We start from the raw sequence: 20540 nt of genomic DNA, 5'->3' as shown, positions 1-20540 counted from the left end.
GTCATCGGTGTGGAAAATACTGTCGACGGAAATACAAGAGCAAAGATAAATACTACACTAAATGTCGATTTGGATTTCCTAGACCTGTTCTTTCAAATGGAAGAGTAAACAGTTTTATGTCATCTGTGAGACATACTATCACAAGAAAATCACCTAAGAATACCTACAACCTTAAAAGAAAAGAAGAATCAAAAAATATAAATGACTACAACCCAGTCATTTTATCCATGTGGAATGCTAACATGGATATACAGTATGTAGCTGACAATTCCATTGCTGTTGCTCGATATGTAACGTCTTACATTACTAAATCAGAAAAAACTGAATTGAAGGAAATGTGGGAAGAGATTTCTCACGAGAAGACTGTCAGTAAGAAGCTGTACAGTTTCAGTTTAAAGATGTTATCGCATCGAGAAATTGGATCCTACGAATGTTCAGATAGGTTATCTTCTGCAAGTCTCTACTCGAAATCAAGAAGAATAATTTGGGCAAGTTTAGGCCTTGCAGCAATGAGAAATCGGGTACTGAAATCTGTTGGAGAAATTGAATATTTGGCCGAGAATGACCCAGAAAGTACAGATATTTTGAAATCAAACATGTTGGACACATATTATCCCAAGAGAAGTCATCATCTGGAGAACATGTGTCTCTATGAAGTGCTGCAGAACTACATTTATTCACGGAAAGCTGCAGAAGACATCAACAATGGAAAATATAAAGTCATTGGTGAGGAAGGATGTTTGGTGAAGCAAACAAAAGGAAGTTTGATAAATCACAGGAAGCTGAGTTGTGACACTACTGACAAAAAGGAATTTTACTACTTGGCTCTTTTACAGCTATTTAAACCATGGCGTACAGAGGACGAACTACTGGGAGAATTTCAAAGCTATGAAGATTCATTTAATGCTTGCAAAGACAGCATACAATGCAGTACATTCACAACTTATGTGCAAATGTTAAATGAAGAAATTGAACAGGAAACTACAATTGCAGCTGAAGTAGCTAGAGACAGTTCTCAAGACAGCCAAAGTTCAGGAACACTCAGTCAAGATCCCCTAGGACAACCAATCGTTGAAAATGAAGCTGCAATAGCCATGAATGAAGTGGAAACGGCTATGAATCAAGCTCAAGAAGAATTTATAGACTTACCAAATTTGGAAAGACAACTGAATGAAGAGCAGCAACAAATTTATGAAGAAATCAGAAACAAAATTGATCACGGATTACTACATGAAAAAAAAGAGTGCTCATGCACATCATTTCATCCAATCAGGATGTATGTAAGCGGACAAGCTGGAACTGGAAAAAGTTTCCTAATAAAAGTCATCAGAAGCTACCTACAGCAAAAAACGGATTCTACTTTGTCTTGTGTGGTTACTGCTCCAACTGGGTTAGCAGCATATAACATAAAAGGAATCACCTTACATCGTTTGCTAATGTTACCAGTGGAGCATGAGAACAAAATACAATACCACAAGCTAACTGGAGAAGCATGCTTGGAAGTTTCAAGAGTATTGAAGAAGATGCAAGTTCTCATTATTGATGAGGTGAGCATGGTATCAAACTTAATGCTTGCCTTTGTGCATTTAAGAATGCAGCAAACTCTAAGGACAGACTATGACGTGTTATTTGGTGGAAAACATGTCATAGTTTTTGGGGATCTTCTACAGCTTACTCCAGTTAAAGGACAACCAGTGTTTAATACTGTGACACATGAAGATACAAAGAAGTCATTGGGAAGCATCGGTAATGCAAATATTTGGTCCTTCTTTGAGTACAATGAACTTACTACTAATATGAGACAAGCAAACGATGAAGAATATGGAAGTATTCTGAAAGATATCAGAATTGGACTACTCACTGAAGCTGGCACAAAAGCATTACAGAGTCGGTTGCTACATAATTTATTTCCAACGGAAGAAATAGTTGCAGAGAAGATATACAAGAACATTGCAGAAAAGAAAAGTGTCATCTGCTTAATGCCAACTCTACGTGAATGCTCAATATTCAATGAGGAGCTTTTGAAATTGGAAAAGGAAGATATCAGGAAATTGGAAGCAGTGGACAAAATTCAGGATGGAAGATTTACTATCACATTAACAGGCAAACTGAAAAATAAATTGGATTCACTAGAGAAGAACATTTCCAAAACTGCTGGATTAGAAAAAAATCTATATGTTTGCATGAACTGTAGAGTATTTTTAAGGAGAAATTTGGATGTTGAAAAAGGTTTAGTTAATGGAGCTATGGGAAGAGTTGTGGGTTTTATTAATTATCAGAAAAAAGATGGAATTGAATGTTTAAAAATAAAATTTGATCAGATAGAAGAAGTTATAGACATTTGTCGTTGTACAGTTCGTTTTATGCTTGTGAAAGACTTATATGTGCAAAGGAAACAGTTTCCGTTTTCTCTAGCATATGCTGTAACTATTCACAAGTCTCAAGGATTGACTGTAGATTGTGCATTTGTAAACATTGGTTCATCTGTGTTCAAAGAAGGTATGGCTTATATAGCTTTGTCACGAGTGAAAACATTATCTGGTTTATTCATGATAGACTTTGATGATTCAAAAGTTAGTGCTGATGCAAATTGTGTAAAGGAGTACAATAGATTAAGAAGAACCTATGCTCCTCATTTAGGTCAGTATCCTGTGTTAGAGAAACGTGTAGTTTCTCGTAAAAGGAGAAATGAGAATATCTGTAATGAGGATGTAGAGAGGAGGAAAAAAAGAGGAGTGATGTAATTGCAAGCAAAAAGAAAAAGGAAAATGAAGAAGAGGTTGTAGGATGTCATTTTGAAAATAGCTCTGGTGTCAACTGCTACGCTAATGTAGTGCTGAATGTTGCATTTTATCTGGAAAGTTTGCAAGAGCAGATAATAGTAAATCAGAGAAAAAGATTCTGTTCTGAGTTGAGTCTCCTTTTTCAAAAGCGGAGTAATGATAAAACTCAAATAGAAAGTGCTACTGAAATTAGAAAACTTTTAGATGTATGTTCAGGATGTACACAGTTTTCTCAAAATGTACAGCAAGACGCACAGGAATTCTTGTTGTATTTTCTTCAGGTACTGGAAGAAGAAGGTGTACACATTGAAAATTTGTTTGGGGGGGAGGAGCCAAGATGGCGACCGGGACGGCAGCGTAGACTCCCGGCTCCGTGAACCTCCACATCCCGCACGGATATCCTGCACGAGATCCTTAACCTGTGCTACGCGGTCGTGTTTCTGAAGGAGAGAGGCACCCGACTGTGTGACTCCGAGGTTTCTGGCTGCGGTATCGCCGGAGAAATGTGCATTTGAACTTTGCGGCCTGTGCGGCCCTGGAGCCGGGACCTCGAGTGGACGCCGTGGCCGGGTGGCAGTTCAACAACAGCGGCCTGTTGTGACTGGGTGGAGTCGGTCCACCGGAGCGGTGCCAAACTCGGCCTACATTTCGTCGTGGTCGTCTCTACTGTCATGCGTAGCGGACCGAGTGCATGCCCGGGGGTGCAATTCTCAGACCCTCCGGTGGCTGCCCCTGCCTTTGATGGTGAGCTGCCCGGCCGCCGCACGTATCCTGCCCTGATCATTGCGGGCCGCCCCCGAATTTTTACGGGAGCTGGTCCGTAGTGGGGACGACTGTTGCCCGTGACCACGCAACGGATAACTTTTCGCCTGCCCCCGGAACCCGGTCACCAGCGACGTGGACATCGAGACGCTTGTCCCAGGGTCCCGGCCCCGGTGAGGGTCGGGCATACTTGGCGGCCATCTTGTTGCAATGAAGCCTACCATCCTGTCCGCTGGGCCGCAGCGGGATTGTGAGAGTGCGACTTTCGGGAGTGTGGCGGCGCGATCGCAGAGAGCTGTGCTGGGGTACGGCGACCTCCTCGAGGCCCTTGGTGCTCTTCACTCCTCCTTGATTCATGGTGTCGGGGTCTTGGGGAGTAAGCTCGACGGTGTGGCGTCGGCGTTGGGGCAGTGGCGGCCCGCCTGTCCGCACGTACACAGGGACTACCCACACTGCGCACAGGAGGACACTTTGGCGGCCACCCCTGAGGTTAGTGCACAGCTGGACACTCCGGCCAGTATGCTACAGTGTGTTCGTCCAGCTGAGGACCTGATCTGCCCCGGAGGCACTAGACCTGAGTGGGATGTGGTAGCCTCGTCCCGTACGTGCCCTCCTGCGACCCAGAGACAACTCCAGCAACTATTGTCTGCTTTGGCTGCTTCTGCCTTCCTGGACCTGGAGTGCAGTGCATATCCTTGTGCAGCACTGGGAAGCCTGTTTCTCCACGCTGCGGACTGTGTTGATGCTCAGAGACTTCCACCCCACCTGTGTGCGTCGCTTCTCGGACGTTTTTGGACAATCCTCTACCTTGGAACATCGGATATGGTGCTGGGTCGAGGGGTAGGCATGGGCAGACTCCCAAAGAGTGGTCAGGGATGAGGCTGATCCTTCAGGGGTGGTCATCTAGTGGACGGGCGGGCTCAGGGGTTGCGTGCTCTCCTGGCATAGCTAACAGCATAATAGGTGCATAATGCTCCCCATTTTTCTTTGAGAAGATAGATTTTGTGCCGTTTATTGTTCACTTTGGGGGAAACTTACCGTGCGGGAGGGAGAAGCCGGGGGTATGTTTTGAAGGCCCTCCTCCAGTTTATTAATACTTTCTCTACCCCCCCCGTCTGGTGGGGTTCTTTTCCTACTTCTTTTTCCCTATTCTCCTATATTTCGGGTCTGGTTCCAGGGCGACAGGCACACTGCTGGGGGGGGGCCGTACTCATCTGCAGAGGTGCAGGGTGGGGGGTTGGGGGAGGGGATTCTTTAGTCTTTTATCTCTTTTTCCATGGCCTCCTTTTTCTCCTCTGATTTTTTTTGTTTTTCTTTTCTGGGATCAGCGTGATACACCTCCTTTGCTATGACTCGTTGCCGCTCCGTGTGTACCGCAATTTCCGGGGCGCTCTCCGGGAGTTCTGGCGTAGGACTGCAGGCGCAACTGCTTATGATATTTTTCCCCATCCTGATGTTCTTGTGTTTGCGCCATTGACCTAATGGATTGCTGTAAATCGCTTACGTTTATTACTCTGCATATCTGTAATTGCTGTTTGAAAATTGTTTGGCACCTGATCCTTCTGCCTTGTTTCATTATAAAATGAAAACCTTTTTCTCCTGGTGCCCTACCTACTTTGTTCACAGTAGTAGCATTACGATTCTGCTCCCCGAAGTGCTGCCTGTGTTTACACTTGCCTGTTTTTGCTCTGATTGCTTAGCGGCCGGCCCCGGGGGGTTGTAGGCCCATACTTGTTCTTGATAGAACTGTCAATAAAGGTTTTCAAAAAAAAAAAAAAAAAAAAAAAAAGAAAATTTGTTTGGTCTGTCTTATAAATGGGAACATAGTTGTGAAAACTGTTTCAATACATGTGGCTCTAATGTTGATTCTGAAAGGTTTATTTATTTAACATTGCCAGAGAGTAAAACAGTCACTTTTGCTAAATTAGTTAAAGATGCTAATCATAGCATGCAATGCGGTGAGTGTAAATCTGACATGTTTTCAACGTTAATTTTAAAGGAATACGGACAGTATGTAATTTTAATGATGCAACGATGTAGAGCTGATGGTTCAAAATTGGATACTTTAATAAAGAAGTTTACAGGACAGCAATTATCAATTTCAGGAAAAACTTTTGTAACAGTTGCAATAATTTTCCACGAAGGACCTACTGTTACTTCTGGACATTACACAGTTTATCTTAAATGTGAAAAAGGCTGGACACTGTGTAATGATTCAAAATTGATTTTCAAGCAACGTTTGCCTTTTGATTTAGCAAATTCCTATCTAATCTTTCTGAAACCTAAATTTTAGAGAGACTTGGCAAGATCTGTACAAAACAATTTTACCATTTTTTTGGATTACCATTGGAATTTTCAAATTTAAAGATTTTTAAAATTATCATTTGGCCTAAAGGAAAGGTAACCAATTGTATTGTGGACTTATATAATTCTTAATTAATGTTTCAGAAAACAACATTTTACAGAGAATCGGTAACATCTGTACAATTTAAATTTTTGTATTTTATTGGATTACCGTTGGAAATTTAATCAAAAAAGATTTTTAAAATTACCATTTGGCCTAAAGGAAAGGTATCCAATTGTATTGTGGACTTAATTAAATCCTAATTAATCATTCAGAAACCAAAATTTTAGAGAGAATCGGTAACATCTGTACAATTTAAATTTTGAAATTTTATTGGATTATCGTTGGAAATTTAATCAAAAAATAATTTAAAAAATTAATATTTGGCCTAAAAGAAAGGAAACTAGATGTATTGTGGATTTATTTGAGATATATTTTTTTTGAGATTATGCTTCTATAAAAAAATTGTCAGACGGTATTTTTTAGAAATAGTTTTTGTTATTAGATGATATTTTTAATGAATAATATTTTGCATTTCGAAAATGTTATGTTTAACTGAGAAGAGATCCTGGGCTTTTTTTAAACAATCTTTGAGATTGTCATTTTTTTTTTGCCCGCTGTTAAGTGATGAATGCAATTGCTTTCACGATTTATAGTGAAATGCAATATATTCTGAAAACAGCAAAAAAAAGGCAAAAAATTGTTTTTTGAAAATATGTAAATATGTGTACTGTATTATAAAATGTTTTATTAAATATTAATACTTTTTTCGTTTTTTTCAGATTGAGAAAGAAAATTTTCGAAAACTTGAACCATTTTTATAGCAATTTAAATTAATTTTTAATTAATAAATAATTTTTTGAGTGGGTATGGTAAGTCAGAAATTTCATGGTCCCTTTTTTCCACTTCTCCACAATCACATTTTCAGTTTTTCATTGTAATGTCTCAAGGACCTTGTAATGTGATAATTGATTTTTAGTGTTTTTAAAAAAAAAAAAAAAAAAATATATAAAAAAAAGTTGAAAGGTAAGGTTGGCTCTTAAAAGAGCCGTTGTGTTCGTACAGGGACAGAGGAAAGAAAGAATGGGAATATTAGTCGGTAGGACAAATGTGCTGGTCTATTTTATTGTTAACTAGGGCAACACTGGTCTCCCTATGACAAATTAGACCATAACAAGTGGCGCACCGCATTGTAACCCTCGCAAACCGATGGTTAGTTTCCAGAGGACCAGAAAAAGGAGATGCTCCCCCCACAGATGAAGGGCTCAGCTGACCTGCCGAAGATGGACTCGGCCCTGCAGATGATGGACCAGGCTGAGCTGCTGTGGATGTGCTTGGTTGACTTACTGAAGGGTTTCCTCCAGTATGTCGAGCATATGTCCTACCGTGTACATCATGAAGGTGTCTCAACATAGTGTGATTCCCGAAGGAATACTTCTTGTTAGGATTCCCTCTTGAAAGTACACGGTCACAAAGCTTACAAGTCACTAAAGGTGCATTTACCTTTTTCTTGCCCTCTGGAAAAGAAAAATACTCCCATATGAAAGAGCTCTTTTGTTTCCGCCTTCTCTGCCTCAAGGTAGTGCTGCTAGCTTCACTCTCTGAAGAGGTCTGCTGTTCTGCCATCGTATCACAAAGACAACTCAGCTCCTTCTCCTAAGGGATCACAAGCAGAAATGAGGGGAATGGGTGTGGTGTAGGAGAGTTCTAGAACTGAAAGTAGTAAAAACCAATCAAAAGTGTTGTTTCTTGATCACATGACCCAACGTGCGCGTACGTGACCCTTACGGTGCGCTTACGGAGCGCTTACGGTAAAAGTACGCATGCGCGTAAAAAAGACACGCGCACGCGCGCATGCGCAAAACAGGCACGCCCCTTCACTTCCGCGTAACATGCGCGTGCAGCGTACGCGTTACGCGCCGCGTGCGAGTGCCGCATGTCTACGCAAATTGCGTAACTGTACGCAAACAGCGTAGAAATCTAACGTAATAAAAGCAAGACGTGCGCGTACGGTAAGCGCACGTTAAAAAAATACTAAAAAAAAAAAAAGAAAAGGGAAAAAAAGATTCACTATGTTATACTACTAAATCTTACCTGTTTAGTTTAAAAAAAAGGTAAAAATAAAAAATAAATTGTAGAATTTTTAATATTTAAACATAGTCGTTAAAGAGGATATAAATTTAAAATAAAAATATGTAAAAAACATTGCAAAAAAAAAAAATAAATAAATATAAGAATTAGCATTTAAAAAACCTTGCAAATTCACTGAAAAAAACATGGGTTTCACACACGTTATAGTTAGGAATTAGCATTTAAAAAACCTTAGAAATTCAATGAAAAAACCAAAGGTTTCACACATGTTATAGTTAGCTGGACATTTCACTCGTAAAAAACCAATGAAATTCCCCCGTTATAGTTAGTTCAGCTAACTATAACTCGCGCGCCCGCAATGCACTGCTGATGACGTCACATATTACATCACTCATGACATGGTCAGTGACATCACTCATGACATCACTGATGACATCTCAAATGACATCACTGATGACATCACTGATGACATCATCCAGTGAATGTGTGTTTTTCTGACAATTAAGTATGTTTTATATATGTATATCTCAAGGTCGATGGAAGAATAAATGGGTATATAAGTGTCTAAATGGATGATTTGTTTTTGAAAAATTGATTGTGTAACTGACTGATTAAGTGTATCATAGTGAATACATGGCTTAGTGAGTAATGTTTTAATATGTAAATATCTGTATCAGTCTCTCACTTTGTGTATAAGTGGCTGCATGGGTTGGAGAGTAGCTACATGGGTGTCTATATAGGTTATTAGTTGGTTTTATGAGTATCAGTCTGAGTGTCTGCATGGTTCAGTGGGGGTATTACGTAGTGCATAGGTGCATGAATGAGTGACTCACTCTTTGTATGTGTTGAAGACAGCATGTGTGCAGGACTTTATGGGTGGATGAGTGAGTGTATGGGTGTGTTAGTGAGTGAATGACTGTCTCAATAGTGTCTTTATGAGTAACTACATATGTTTTAAACTAGTATATGTGACTATTGGTGTATATAAGTGAGTATATGTGAGAGGGAGAGATTGAAAGAGTCCCTCTATGAATAAGTATGTGTTTCTATAAGTGATTGTTTAAAAGACTAAGTATGTGTAAGTTTCCGTAGAAGTAAGTGTGGTGGTGTGTGTATAACTGTATATGCAAGTAAACAGATGTTTGATTCTTTATTAGCATGAGTGACTATGTGTGCGAGTAACTCTATGGATGAGTGGCATTGTGTAACAGGATGTATAGGTGTATGAGTACATATGATGAGTGAGTACATGTATGAGTGACTGTATAGGACTGTTGGTGAATGAGTGGATATGTATGTGGATCAGGAAAAACTTTTGTAACAGTTGCACGTCACATAAACACCATACACAGGGGTAGAAGTGAGGATCTCACATATTTTGTGATAGACAGTGTCCCCAAAAATATTCGAGGAGGGAACAGATTACTATCTCTGCGCAAACTCGAATCTAGAAAGTGTACCTGCGATAAATTGTACGTGGGCAGTACCATCCATCAGGTACACGTACGAATTCTGCAACATCTACGTGCAATAAATAGTGATGATCCATCCTACCCTGTGGCACGTCACATAAACACCATACACAGGGGTAGAAGTGAGGATCTCACATATTTTGTGATAGACAGTGTCCCCAAAAATATTCGAGGAGGGAACAGATTACTATCTCTGCGCAAACTCGAATCTAGATACATTTTGCTACTCAATAGCAAGATTCCGAATGGACTTAATGCGGATGAGGCCCTAAGTGTACATCTGCAAGAATAGAGCTTAACAATATGCAACATAGTATATATAGCATTGAAGCAATACTATACTGTGTGTTTATTCATTTATTTTGAAAGACTTCTTTTTGTGTTTTTTGCTCACTCTTCCAAAACACAGGTTTAAACCTTTGGTACAGCCAAAATGAATACTAGCTTGTTTTTCCTTTATGCGGTATGAAGCTTCATTTCGGAGTCACAGGTAGCCACTACCCACTTGGGTTTAATCGTTTGGACAGCGAGTTAATTTAACTACATTTAAGCACATGTTTAAAATGTTTATGGTTTATGTTTGACAATGGAAGGTTAAACGTTTACGCAATCAGTATCACTTTGTAAATACTCGTTACAGAATAAGTGACTCTTTCTATGTTTATGAATAACCGCCATAGGTTAACAAGCCAAAGGTGTATTTAAGCACTGCAAATATGTCTTACCTGTGTTCAGTGACCAAGGCGGCAAGTCCGTCGAAACGCGTTTGGCTTTGGTGTGAATAAATAAATACTTTTTTTGATGGATTTCCCACGGTGTCAGCGCCTCTTCAGTACCGCTTGAATTGGATTGTTCAATATATATATATATATATATATATATATATATATATATATATATATATATATATATATATATATATATATATATATATATATATATATATATATATATATATATATATATATATATATCAAAACACAATCTGACAAACAGAGCTCCACAGCCTTTTGAGTCGGGGCCGGTCCCAGGTGTGTCAGACACCTCATAAATCCCAACAAAACACACGCTAAACATCAGCAGCGTGAAACCGGCCACACCAGCGTGCTTAAGATCTTTTATTCCAGGCAGAACAGCATATTCCAGGCAGAACAGCATGACGCGTTTCGAGGTGAAATACCTCTTAATCATATGCATAGTTGAAAGGGTGGGATCGTCAGCTTATTTTAAACGTAGCTTAAACATTGAAAAAGGACCAATGTCCATTCATTTAAAGAGGCAGTCCAGTTTATCAATTTTCGATACATTATCTGTGGTTACGATGTCGAGTACTTCTCTTATTCTTTCACCACAATACAAGAAAGTTTCTTTTCAAATATTTCAGAGTTCACCGTAACTTAAGTACTTCTTGTATTTCCTTGTTTTCTTAACGGACTACACAGCCCACAATGCCTCCTAATTAATCTCCAATCTTTGAACTTGGCAAAACTTCCCAAATGTCACTGTTTGTCAAAAATGCTTCTAAAGCCTTTAATTGGTAGAGTACCTTGTTATGGCTGCATCCGATGACCGCAGTGACACTGTACAAATTCCACAACCACCTTAGTTTCAACCCGTTCTTCCTTGCCTTCATGGAGTAAAGTTTATCTGCACGACGTGCTTCAGGGAAATCCCTTTCGCAGACTCTGGCTGATTCAAGTGTTCACATCCTCGGTGAGGTGGGCCTCTCACTGGGGCCCTTCCATTCAACTTTCGTCCGTGACAAGTGTTTCAGCCGGCGGGCGCTCCTTTTATAAATCAAAACACAATCTGACAAACAGAGCTCCACAGCCTTTTGAGTCGGGGCCGGTCCCAGGTGTGTCAGACACCTCATAAATCCCAACAAAACACACGCTAAACATCAGCAGCGTGAAACCGGCCACACCAGCGTGCTTTTAAGATCTTTTATTCCAGGTAGAACAGCATATTCCAGGCAGAACAGCATGACGCGTTTCGAGGTGAAATACCTCTTAATCATATGCATAGTTGAAAGGGTGGGATCGTCAGCTTATTTTAAACGTAGCTTAAACATTGAAAAAGGACCAATGTCCATTCATTTAAAGAGGCAGTCCAGTTTATCAATTTTCGATACATTATCTGTGGTTACGATGTCGAGTACTTCTCTTATTCTTTCACCACAATACAGGAAAGTTTCTTTTAAAATATTTCAGAGTTCACCGTAACTTAAGTACTTCTTGTATTTCCTTGTTTTCTTAACGGACTACACAGCCCACAATGCCTCCTAATTAATCTCCAATCTTTGAACTTGGCAAAACTTCCCAAATGTCACTGTTTGTCAAAAATGCTTCTAAAGCCTTTAATTGGTAGAGTACCTTGTTATGGCTGCATCCGATGACCGCAGTGACACTGTACAAATTCCACAACCACCTTAGTTTCAACCCGTTCTTCCTTGCCTTCATGGAGTAAAGTTCATCTGCACGACGTGCTTCAGGGAAATCCCTTTCGCAGACTCTGGCTGATTCAAGTGTTCACATCCTCGGTGAGGTGGGCCTCTCACAGGGGCCCTTCCATTCAACTTTCGTCCGTGACAAGTGTTTCAGCCGGCGGGCGCTCCTTTTATAAATCAAAACACAATCTGACAAACAGAGCTCCACAGCCTTTTGAGTCGGGGCCGGTCCCAGGTGTTTCAGACACCTCATAAATCCCAACAAAACACACGCTAAACATCAGCAGCGAGCGTGAAACCGGCCACACCAGCGTGCTTTTAAGATCTTTTATTCCAGGCAGAACAGCATATTCCAGGCAGAACAGCATGACGCGTTTCGAGGTGAAATACCTCTTAATCATATGCATAGTTGAAAGGGTGGGATCGTCAGCTTATTTTAAACGTAGCTTAAACATTGAAAAAGGACCAATGTCCATTCATTTAAAGAGGCAGTCCAGTTTATCAATTTTCGATACATTATCTGTGGTTACGATGTCGAGTACTTCTCTTATTCTTTCACCACAATACAAGAAAGTTTCTTTTCAAATATTTCAGAGTTCACCGTAACTTAAGTACTTCTTGTATTTCCTTGTTTTCTTAACGGACTACACAGCCCACAATGCCTCCTAATTAATCTCCAATCTTTGAACTTGGCAAAACTTCCCAAATGTCACTGTTTGTCAAAAATGCTTCTAAAGCCTTTAATTGGTAGAGTACCTTGTTATGGCTGCATCCGATGACCGCAGTGACACTGTACAAATTCCACAACCACCTTAGTTTCAACCCGTTCTTCCTTGCCTTCATGGAGTAAAGTTCATCTGCACGACGTGCTTCAGGGAAATCCCTTTCGCAGACTCTGGCTGATTCAAGTGTTCACATCCTCGGTGAGGTGGGCCTCTCACTGGGGCCCTTCCATTCAACTTTCGTCCGTGACAAGTGTTTCAGCCGGCGGGCGCTCCTTTTATAAATCAAAACACAATCTGACAAACAGAGCTCCACAGCCTTTTGAGTCGGGGCCGGTCCCAGGTGTGTCAGACACCTCATAAATCCCAACAAAACACACGCTAAACATCAGCAGCGTGAAACCGGCCACACCAGCGTGCTTTTAAGATCTTTTATTCCAGGTAGAACAGCATATTCCAGGCAGAACAGCATGACGCGTTTCGAGGTGAAATACCTCTTAATCATATGCATAGTTGAAAGGGTGGGATCGTCAGCTTATTTTAAACGTAGCTTAAACATTGAAAAAGGACCAATGTCCATTCATTTAAAGAGGCAGTCCAGTTTATCAATTTTCGATACATTATCTGTGGTTACGATGTCGAGTACTTCTCTTATTCTTTCACCACAATACAGGAAAGTTTATTTTCAAATATTTCAGAGTTCACCGTAACTTAAGTACTTCTTGTATTTCCTTGTTTTCTTAACGGACTACACAGCCCACAATGCCTCCTAATTAATCTCCAATCTTTGAACTTGGCAAAACTTCCCAAATGTCACTGTTTGTCAAAAATGCTTCTAAAGCCTTTAATTGGTAGAGTACCTTGTTATGGCTGCATCCGATGACCGCAGTGACACTGTACAAATTCCACCACCACCTTAGTTTCAACCCGTTCTTCCTTGCCTTCATGGAGTAAAGTTCATCTGCACGACGTGCTTCAGGGAAATCCCTTTCGCAGACTCTGGCTGATTCAAGTGTTCACATCCTCGGTGAGGTGGGCCTCTCACAGGGGCCCTTCCATTCAACTTTCGTCCGTGACAAGTGTTTCAGCCGGCGGGCGCTCCTTTTATAAATCAAAACAAAATCTGACAAACAGAGCTCCACAGCCTTTTGATTCGGGGCCGGTCCCAGGTGTTTCAGACACCTCATAAATCCCAACAAAACACACGCTAAACATCAGCAGCGAGCGTGAAACCGGCCACACCAGCGTGCTTTTAAGATCTTTTATTCCAGGCAGAACAGCATATTCCAGGCAGAACAGCATGACGCGTTTCGAGGTGAAATACCTCCTAATCATATGCATAGTTGAAAGGGTGGGATCGTCAGCTTATTTTAAACGTAGCTTAAACATTGAAAAAGGACCAATGTCCATTCATTTAAAGAGGCAGTCCAGTTTATCAATTTTCGATACATTATCTGTGGTTACGATGTCGAGTACTTCTCTTATTCTTTCACCACAATACAAGAAAGTTTCTTTTCAAATATTTCAGCGTTCACCGTAACTTAAGTACTTCTTCTATTTCCTTGTTTTCTTAACGGACTACACAGCCCACAATGCCTCCTAATTAATCTCCAATCTTTGAACTTGGCAAAACTTCCCAAATGTCACTGTTTGTCAAAAATGCTTCTAAAGCCTTTAATTGGTAGAGTACCTTGTTATGGCTGCATCCGATGACCGCAGTGACACTGTACAAATTCCACAACCACCTTAGTTTCAACCCGTTCTTCCTTGCCTTCATGGAGTAAAGTTCATCTGCACGACGTGCTTCAGGGAAATACCTTTCGCAGACTCTGGCTGATTCAAGTGTTCACATCCTCGGTGAGGTGGGCCTCTCACAGGGGCCCTTCCATTCAACTTTCGTCCGTGACAAGTGTTTCAGCCGGCGGGCGCTCCTTTTATAAATCAAAACACAATCTGACAAACAGAGCTCCACAGCCTTTTGAGTCGGGCCGGTCCCAGGTGTGTCAGACACCTCATAAATCCCAACAAAACACACGCTAAACATCAGCAGCGTGAAACCGGCCACACCAGCGTGCTTTTAAGATCTTTTATTCCAGGCAGAACAGCATATTCCAGGCAGAACAGCATGACGCGTTTCGAGGTGAAATACCTCTTAATCATATGCATAGTTGAAAGGGTGGGATCGTCAGCTTATTTTAAACGTAGCTTAAACATTGAAAAAGGACCAATGTCCATTCATTTAAAGAGGCAGTCCAGTTTATCAATTTTCGATACATTATCTGTGGTTACGATGTCGAGTACTTCTCTTATTCTTTCACCACAATACAAGAAAGTTTCTTTTCAAATATTTCAGAGTTCACCGTAACTTAAGTACTTCTTGTATTTCCTTGTTTTCTTAACGGACTACACAGCCCACAATGCCTCCTAATTAATCTCCAATCTTTGAACTTGGCAAAACTTCCCAAATGTCACTGTTTGTCAAAAATGCTTCTAAAGCCTTTAATTGGTAGAGTACCTTGTTATGGCTGCATCCCTAACGGATCCGTAGCCGGATAGAGATCAGCTGGGGCGGGGGCGCCAGTTAAGCCCCGGGTCATCTATTCCGAAAACCTACGTGCCTCCAGGATCGCCGGTACAGCTTGGACCCACTTAATATTGGGTTCGCTCTTTGGGAAACGAACAATACGTGTTCCCTCTAAGATGGGAATATAGGATACACTTGCTCCTATATCTCAGTTTTTGTAATTCTTTTTACTTTTGGTCCTGACGAAGCGCTACAGATCCGTTAGGGACCGCGGGCAGCGCGAAACATGTTGACCACCCACTGCACGTTCTCACTCTTACTCTAATTTTGTCACACACGGGTTGAGAGTAGCAGAACAATCTACCTTTCCCCTACTTTTTAGAGTGCTATTCAGGCACCACTCCCCGTTAGATTTTAACCAGACCCTACGGACTCACTAATAAACCGTTTGGGGTACCTGCGGGTCTTTTTAGTCTCACCACATCACCCACTATCCCCACACACCCGCACGCACAACTACGGCTACTCCAACAAAAAGATCTCCGACAGAGAGCCCTCTTGATGGGCCCGTGAGGGACTGCAGCGCCACCCCCACGAGGAGCAACGCCCGATGATGATGCTTTGCACCCGCAAGGGTGTGTGAGGGCACTTGGAACACCACCCAGGAGTATCTGGCCTACATCTCAGACATCACCACGAACCTCCTCGACCACTTTTTCTCCACCCTTCAGGCAGTACACCTTACTGGGACTGCCCGCTATAGGAACTGTTACCTTGTTGTTTGAAGTATTACTGAATGACAGACCCAGACCTAAAGGGGACAAAAAAGAAGTGATTAGATACATCACCACATACAGTGAAGGAAACAACAGGGTGTTTAGTTCTCTTTGTAAACATTGGGACATATTAACCTTAGATAAAGAAATTTTAGAACTTTTAGGCAATAAACCTAAAATGGTTTACAAAAAAGCACCAACACTTAGGAATATTTTAAGTCCTAGTGATACTCGTACATTCATTGTACAGAAAAAAGATAATGAACAACATATAAGGATCAGAGATATATTACCACCAGGATCATATAGATGCAACCAATGTATTTGTTGTAAATACGTCATTGATAAAACTCAAATATTTAATGACCATACCAACAGGAATACATATAAAATTAAGTCCTTCATAAATTGTAACACAAGTGACTGTATATACTTAATGACATGTATATGTAATAAGATATATGTGGGCTCATGTATGAGAAAGTTAAAAACTAGGTGGATGGAACATCTTAGAGCAATTAAAAACAATGATCCGAAATATCCAATGGCTGTTCATTTCAAAGAAAAACATAAACGGAATGAATTAAGAGATATTCAATTTATGGGCATAGAACAAGTTACCACAGATAGAAGAGGTGGAGACCTAGAATCAAAACTAAGATCTAGGGAAACCTATTGGATCAATAAACTACAGGCTGTACAATTTGGGTTAAATGTGGATCGCGAAATATATACTCTGTTAGGTTAAGTATGACTTTAGGTGTCTCTAGATAGATTGAACATGCAACAAATTTCCATCTTTTTTTACTATATAATTTTTTCATGGAATATCCTAAACCCTGTATAGATCACGACCTCCTGTAGAATTAGAACAGTGATGAACACAAGGAGGCACAGCGTTCTAATTACAACTGAAGTTCTAATCTAATAAAGTCTAATAAATCACTGTATTAAATAAATAATCATAACATAATGATAACTCTGAAGGTACATTTTCCTGACTGAGTGATAATTTGGAGATTATTCTTTAGTATAAGAACAGCTGCTATCAAGCTAATAAAAGAGTAATGTGCAATGTGCAATTTAATGTAATAGAAAAATGTGTTGATGTAATAGACTTATTTGTTATTAGGGGCAGCGCTTTGTATTTTACTATTAAGGAGAATGTGTTTCACTTGTCAAACTAGATAGCTCACCGCATTAAAACGGTCACGTACCGAGGAAGTAATGTTGGGGGTTCGGTTCCGATCATGGAGATCAAAAAGCCAAAACTAAATATTTCAATATATTTTGTAATCATTTATATAGTATTTTCTTTATGGTTTTTTCTTTGAATGACGTAATTCTGGTAATAACTTTATTTGTTGTGTTTGAAGTAAAAAAAACTGCTGGTAGTCAACCAATTAGTATTTTATTGGATTAGAAATATTTGCTGAAACAAACTTGCTCGTTAAATGCGATGGCTCACCGCACTAAAACTGAATATTACCAAGGAGTTTGTTGGGGGTTCGGTTCTAGTATGGAGACAAAAACTAAATATGGAAATATTCTTTATATATATATTTTTTTCTTTGTAACCGTTCAACCTTCACCAAGGATAATTTAGAACAACTTGAATCTCATATTTGGTTTTTTTAATGTAAGAAATTAACACATAAATTTAGAAATAGACTTTTCAATTTACGATAAATTGCATCGATTTTTAGACAATGCTCCTGTTTTTCCGCCTTTAATTTGAATACGTCAATTAGGGGAGGAGTATAAAGCGGAAATAAACAACATTGCGTTACCCGCGAAACTTGACGGAGATACCGATTCCAGGACGCTGACAATCTAGCGGTAAGAAGTAGGCCACAATACTTAGATTTTGGTTCTGTTAGAATCTCTGTTCAATAGCTTAATAGTTCTGAGAATACTAGTTGTATTTTAGAATTCATACTCAGAGGTTATCTCCACGACGAAAACAGGGAAGTATAGTAGATGTGGTTTTTAATATTTAGCTCTGGGAAATGATCAGTAATCGGATCCTTATGACCAACATCAATTTAACTTGAAGGCAGTATCTAGCAGTAATATGCTTATGATAATCACGACCTTAAAAAATTTAAATATTGATTAACTAATCACAATAATGTTTTCACTTGATCTGTGAATACTGTGTAAATATTGGATCTTGAATTATTTTCAGATCTTATCAAGGAACGCTAGACGAAATACAAAATCAGAAATAAATCATTACTTTGATGACAAGCCTAATCTTTGGATTATACATAAATACTAAGGTGAGACTTTAATAAAATTCCAATGGTGAAAATATCACTAGAGAATAACTTTGGATAAATATAGAGTCAAACAAACTTAAAATAAGTATTTGTCATTATAGGAACTCTTTTTCAAATAAGGGGAACCAACATCTTCACGGAGGATTTCCTTTGAGAAATATATCTGGAAATGGGATTGACAAGTGATTTTGAGGTAAACTATGCTCCAGTCCTAAGTAAAAATTGTAAATTTATATTAGAATTATGTAACAACAAATATGCAACCCCATTTATCTTCATGTTACAAAAAACCATTTGTTTTGGAATAATTTGTTTAGAACTAAAGGAATATAATAGTAACATGTATATGTGAAATTACAAGAATTGTTTGACCCTTTTGTATGATTTTAAGCATATCTATTTTTGTTTATATGACAGCCCTGAAGAAGCGCAGTGGGCGCGAAACACGTGTTGGCATTACTGTGATATTTCTTTGTAAACTTGACCTCAAAAGAAACAAGAATAAAACATCAAAAGATGAATGAATAAGACGATGAATCTCCTTGTATTATTGAGATTGTGAATATATACAGTTCTCAGATTTGTTTGTGTTGGATATATATATATATATATATATATATATATATATATATATATATATATATATATATATATATATATATGTGTGTGTGTGTGTGTGTGTATATATATTCACTGAAAAAACCATAGGTTTCAGGCCTGATATAGTTAGGAATTAGCATTTAAAAAACCTTTGAAATTCACTGAAAAAACCATAGGTTTCAGGCCTCATATAGTTAGTAATTAGCATTTAAAAAACCTTTGAAATTCACTGAAAAAACCATAGGTTTCAGGCGCGAGATGTAGTTAGTACAACTAACTATATCGGAGGAATCTGTACGCAGCAGTGTGAAGCATTGTTTTAAGTTTGTTATTGAAAATGCCAATAAAAAGAATTTAAAAAAAAAAAAACTATATCGGAGGAATTTCAATGGTTTTGTTCGAGTGAAATGTCCAGCTAACTATAACACCCCTAAAACCTATTGTTTTTTCAGTGAGTTTCTAAGGTTTTTTAAATGCTAATTCCTAACTATATCAGGCCTGAAACCTATGGTTTTTTCAGTGAATTTGAAAGGTTTTTGAAATGCTAATTCCTAACTATATCAGGCCTGAAACCTATGGTTTTTTCAGTGAATTTCAAAGGTTTTATAAATGACAATTTTTAATGTATTAATTGTTATACTGATTTTTTTTATACTGATTTACTACATTTTTTAAACTGTTTATTTATAGATATTTTAGTTTTTTAATTACGTTATATATTACAATACAAAATATACTTTCTCAGAATGAATTACTTTAGTTTAAATACTTTGCAAATAGGCAATAGACTTTTAAGTACAGTAGTTACAGTTGTTGCAATGGGCAACACAATTTCAAACACAAAGCAACATTGAGCTCAATGTGAATTTCTAGTCAAATGCAATTAGTTACTTTATGGATTACTTTTCTATCCACAGGACTGGATCCTAGATTCAGTCCTTGGACATCTCCTGTAAACAGTTGAGTTAAAGCGTTTTGGTTACAGTAGTGATTTCTAAGGATTATTATTGTATTTTAAAAGTTGACACTTCGAAAAATTTTCACATAGAATCGACAATGTTATCCTATGGCAGAAAATTCACTTAGCAGGTAAGTAGTGTTATCGTTACTTTTTCGTACTCAGGCCATAATTTGCCCCGGGGACCCCATCCCACGGGGCATGGCCCTTTTGTTCAAAAAATGTTTTTTTTATGGAGGGGGGCTGCGTAGCCCCCCTCCTCTGGCCACTTTAAGGCCCCGGGAACCCCAACCCCGGGGCCGGCCATTTAAAAAAAACAAAATTTAATGGTGGAGAGGGGCCACGTGGCCCCCCTCCCAGGCCACTTATGGCCCCGGGGACCCCATCCCCCGGGGCCTGGCCTCTCGTTGGGGGCTGTGTGGGGTCCCCAATCCCCCCATGGTCCCAGCAGGCTCCCCGCGTCCTGCGGGAGCCGGCATTGCTTTTCCACATGGGGAGCAGCTAACATGCTGCTCCCCATGTGGAAAAGCAATCAGCTTTGCTTCATTTAAGCGAGAGCAGGTTTCCCTGCTCTCGCTTCAATGAAGCAAAGCAGTTTGTAATGGCAGGGTGGGAGCCGCGAGGCTCCCGCCCTGCGATTGCAAACAGCAGTGTCCCGGGGTGGGCACCCCGGGCACTGCAGGAGCTGGCCCTGGGGGGTGGCGGTCCCCAGGGCCTATACAACGCTCCAGGAGGGGGGCCGCGTGGCCCCCTCCCACATTTAAAAGTTGCCCCGGGGGG

At 39.7% G+C, this 20540-nt stretch overlaps 2 protein-coding genes across 4 annotated transcripts in view; one reads left to right on the top strand and one right to left on the bottom strand.

The window, feature by feature from the left end:
* The window catches only part of LOC146866687 (uncharacterized), a 406500-nt gene that overhangs the window by 292910 nt on the left and 93050 nt on the right, over nucleotides 1-20540 (top strand). The window contains exons 4-5 of one of the 3 annotated variants that reach the window (XR_014960461.1): nucleotides 18109-18202; nucleotides 18304-18395. The exons of the other annotated variants lie outside the window; for them this stretch is intronic. The gene's annotated coding sequence lies outside the window, so the exon portion shown is untranslated. The remainder of the gene's footprint in view (nucleotides 1-18108; nucleotides 18203-18303; nucleotides 18396-20540) is intronic. 3 annotated transcript variants of the gene reach the window in all.
* The window catches only part of LOC146866688 (uncharacterized), a 243482-nt gene that overhangs the window by 157637 nt on the left and 65305 nt on the right, over nucleotides 1-20540 (bottom strand). The window lies entirely within an intron of this gene.

Source organism: Triturus cristatus, chromosome 1_2 (assembly GCF_964204655.1).
Source record: "Triturus cristatus chromosome 1_2, aTriCri1.1, whole genome shotgun sequence".
NCBI lineage: Eukaryota > Metazoa > Chordata > Amphibia > Caudata > Salamandridae > Triturus > Triturus cristatus.
The sequence above is the reverse complement of the archived record's forward strand: the minus strand, read 5'-3'. Positions and strand labels throughout refer to the sequence as shown.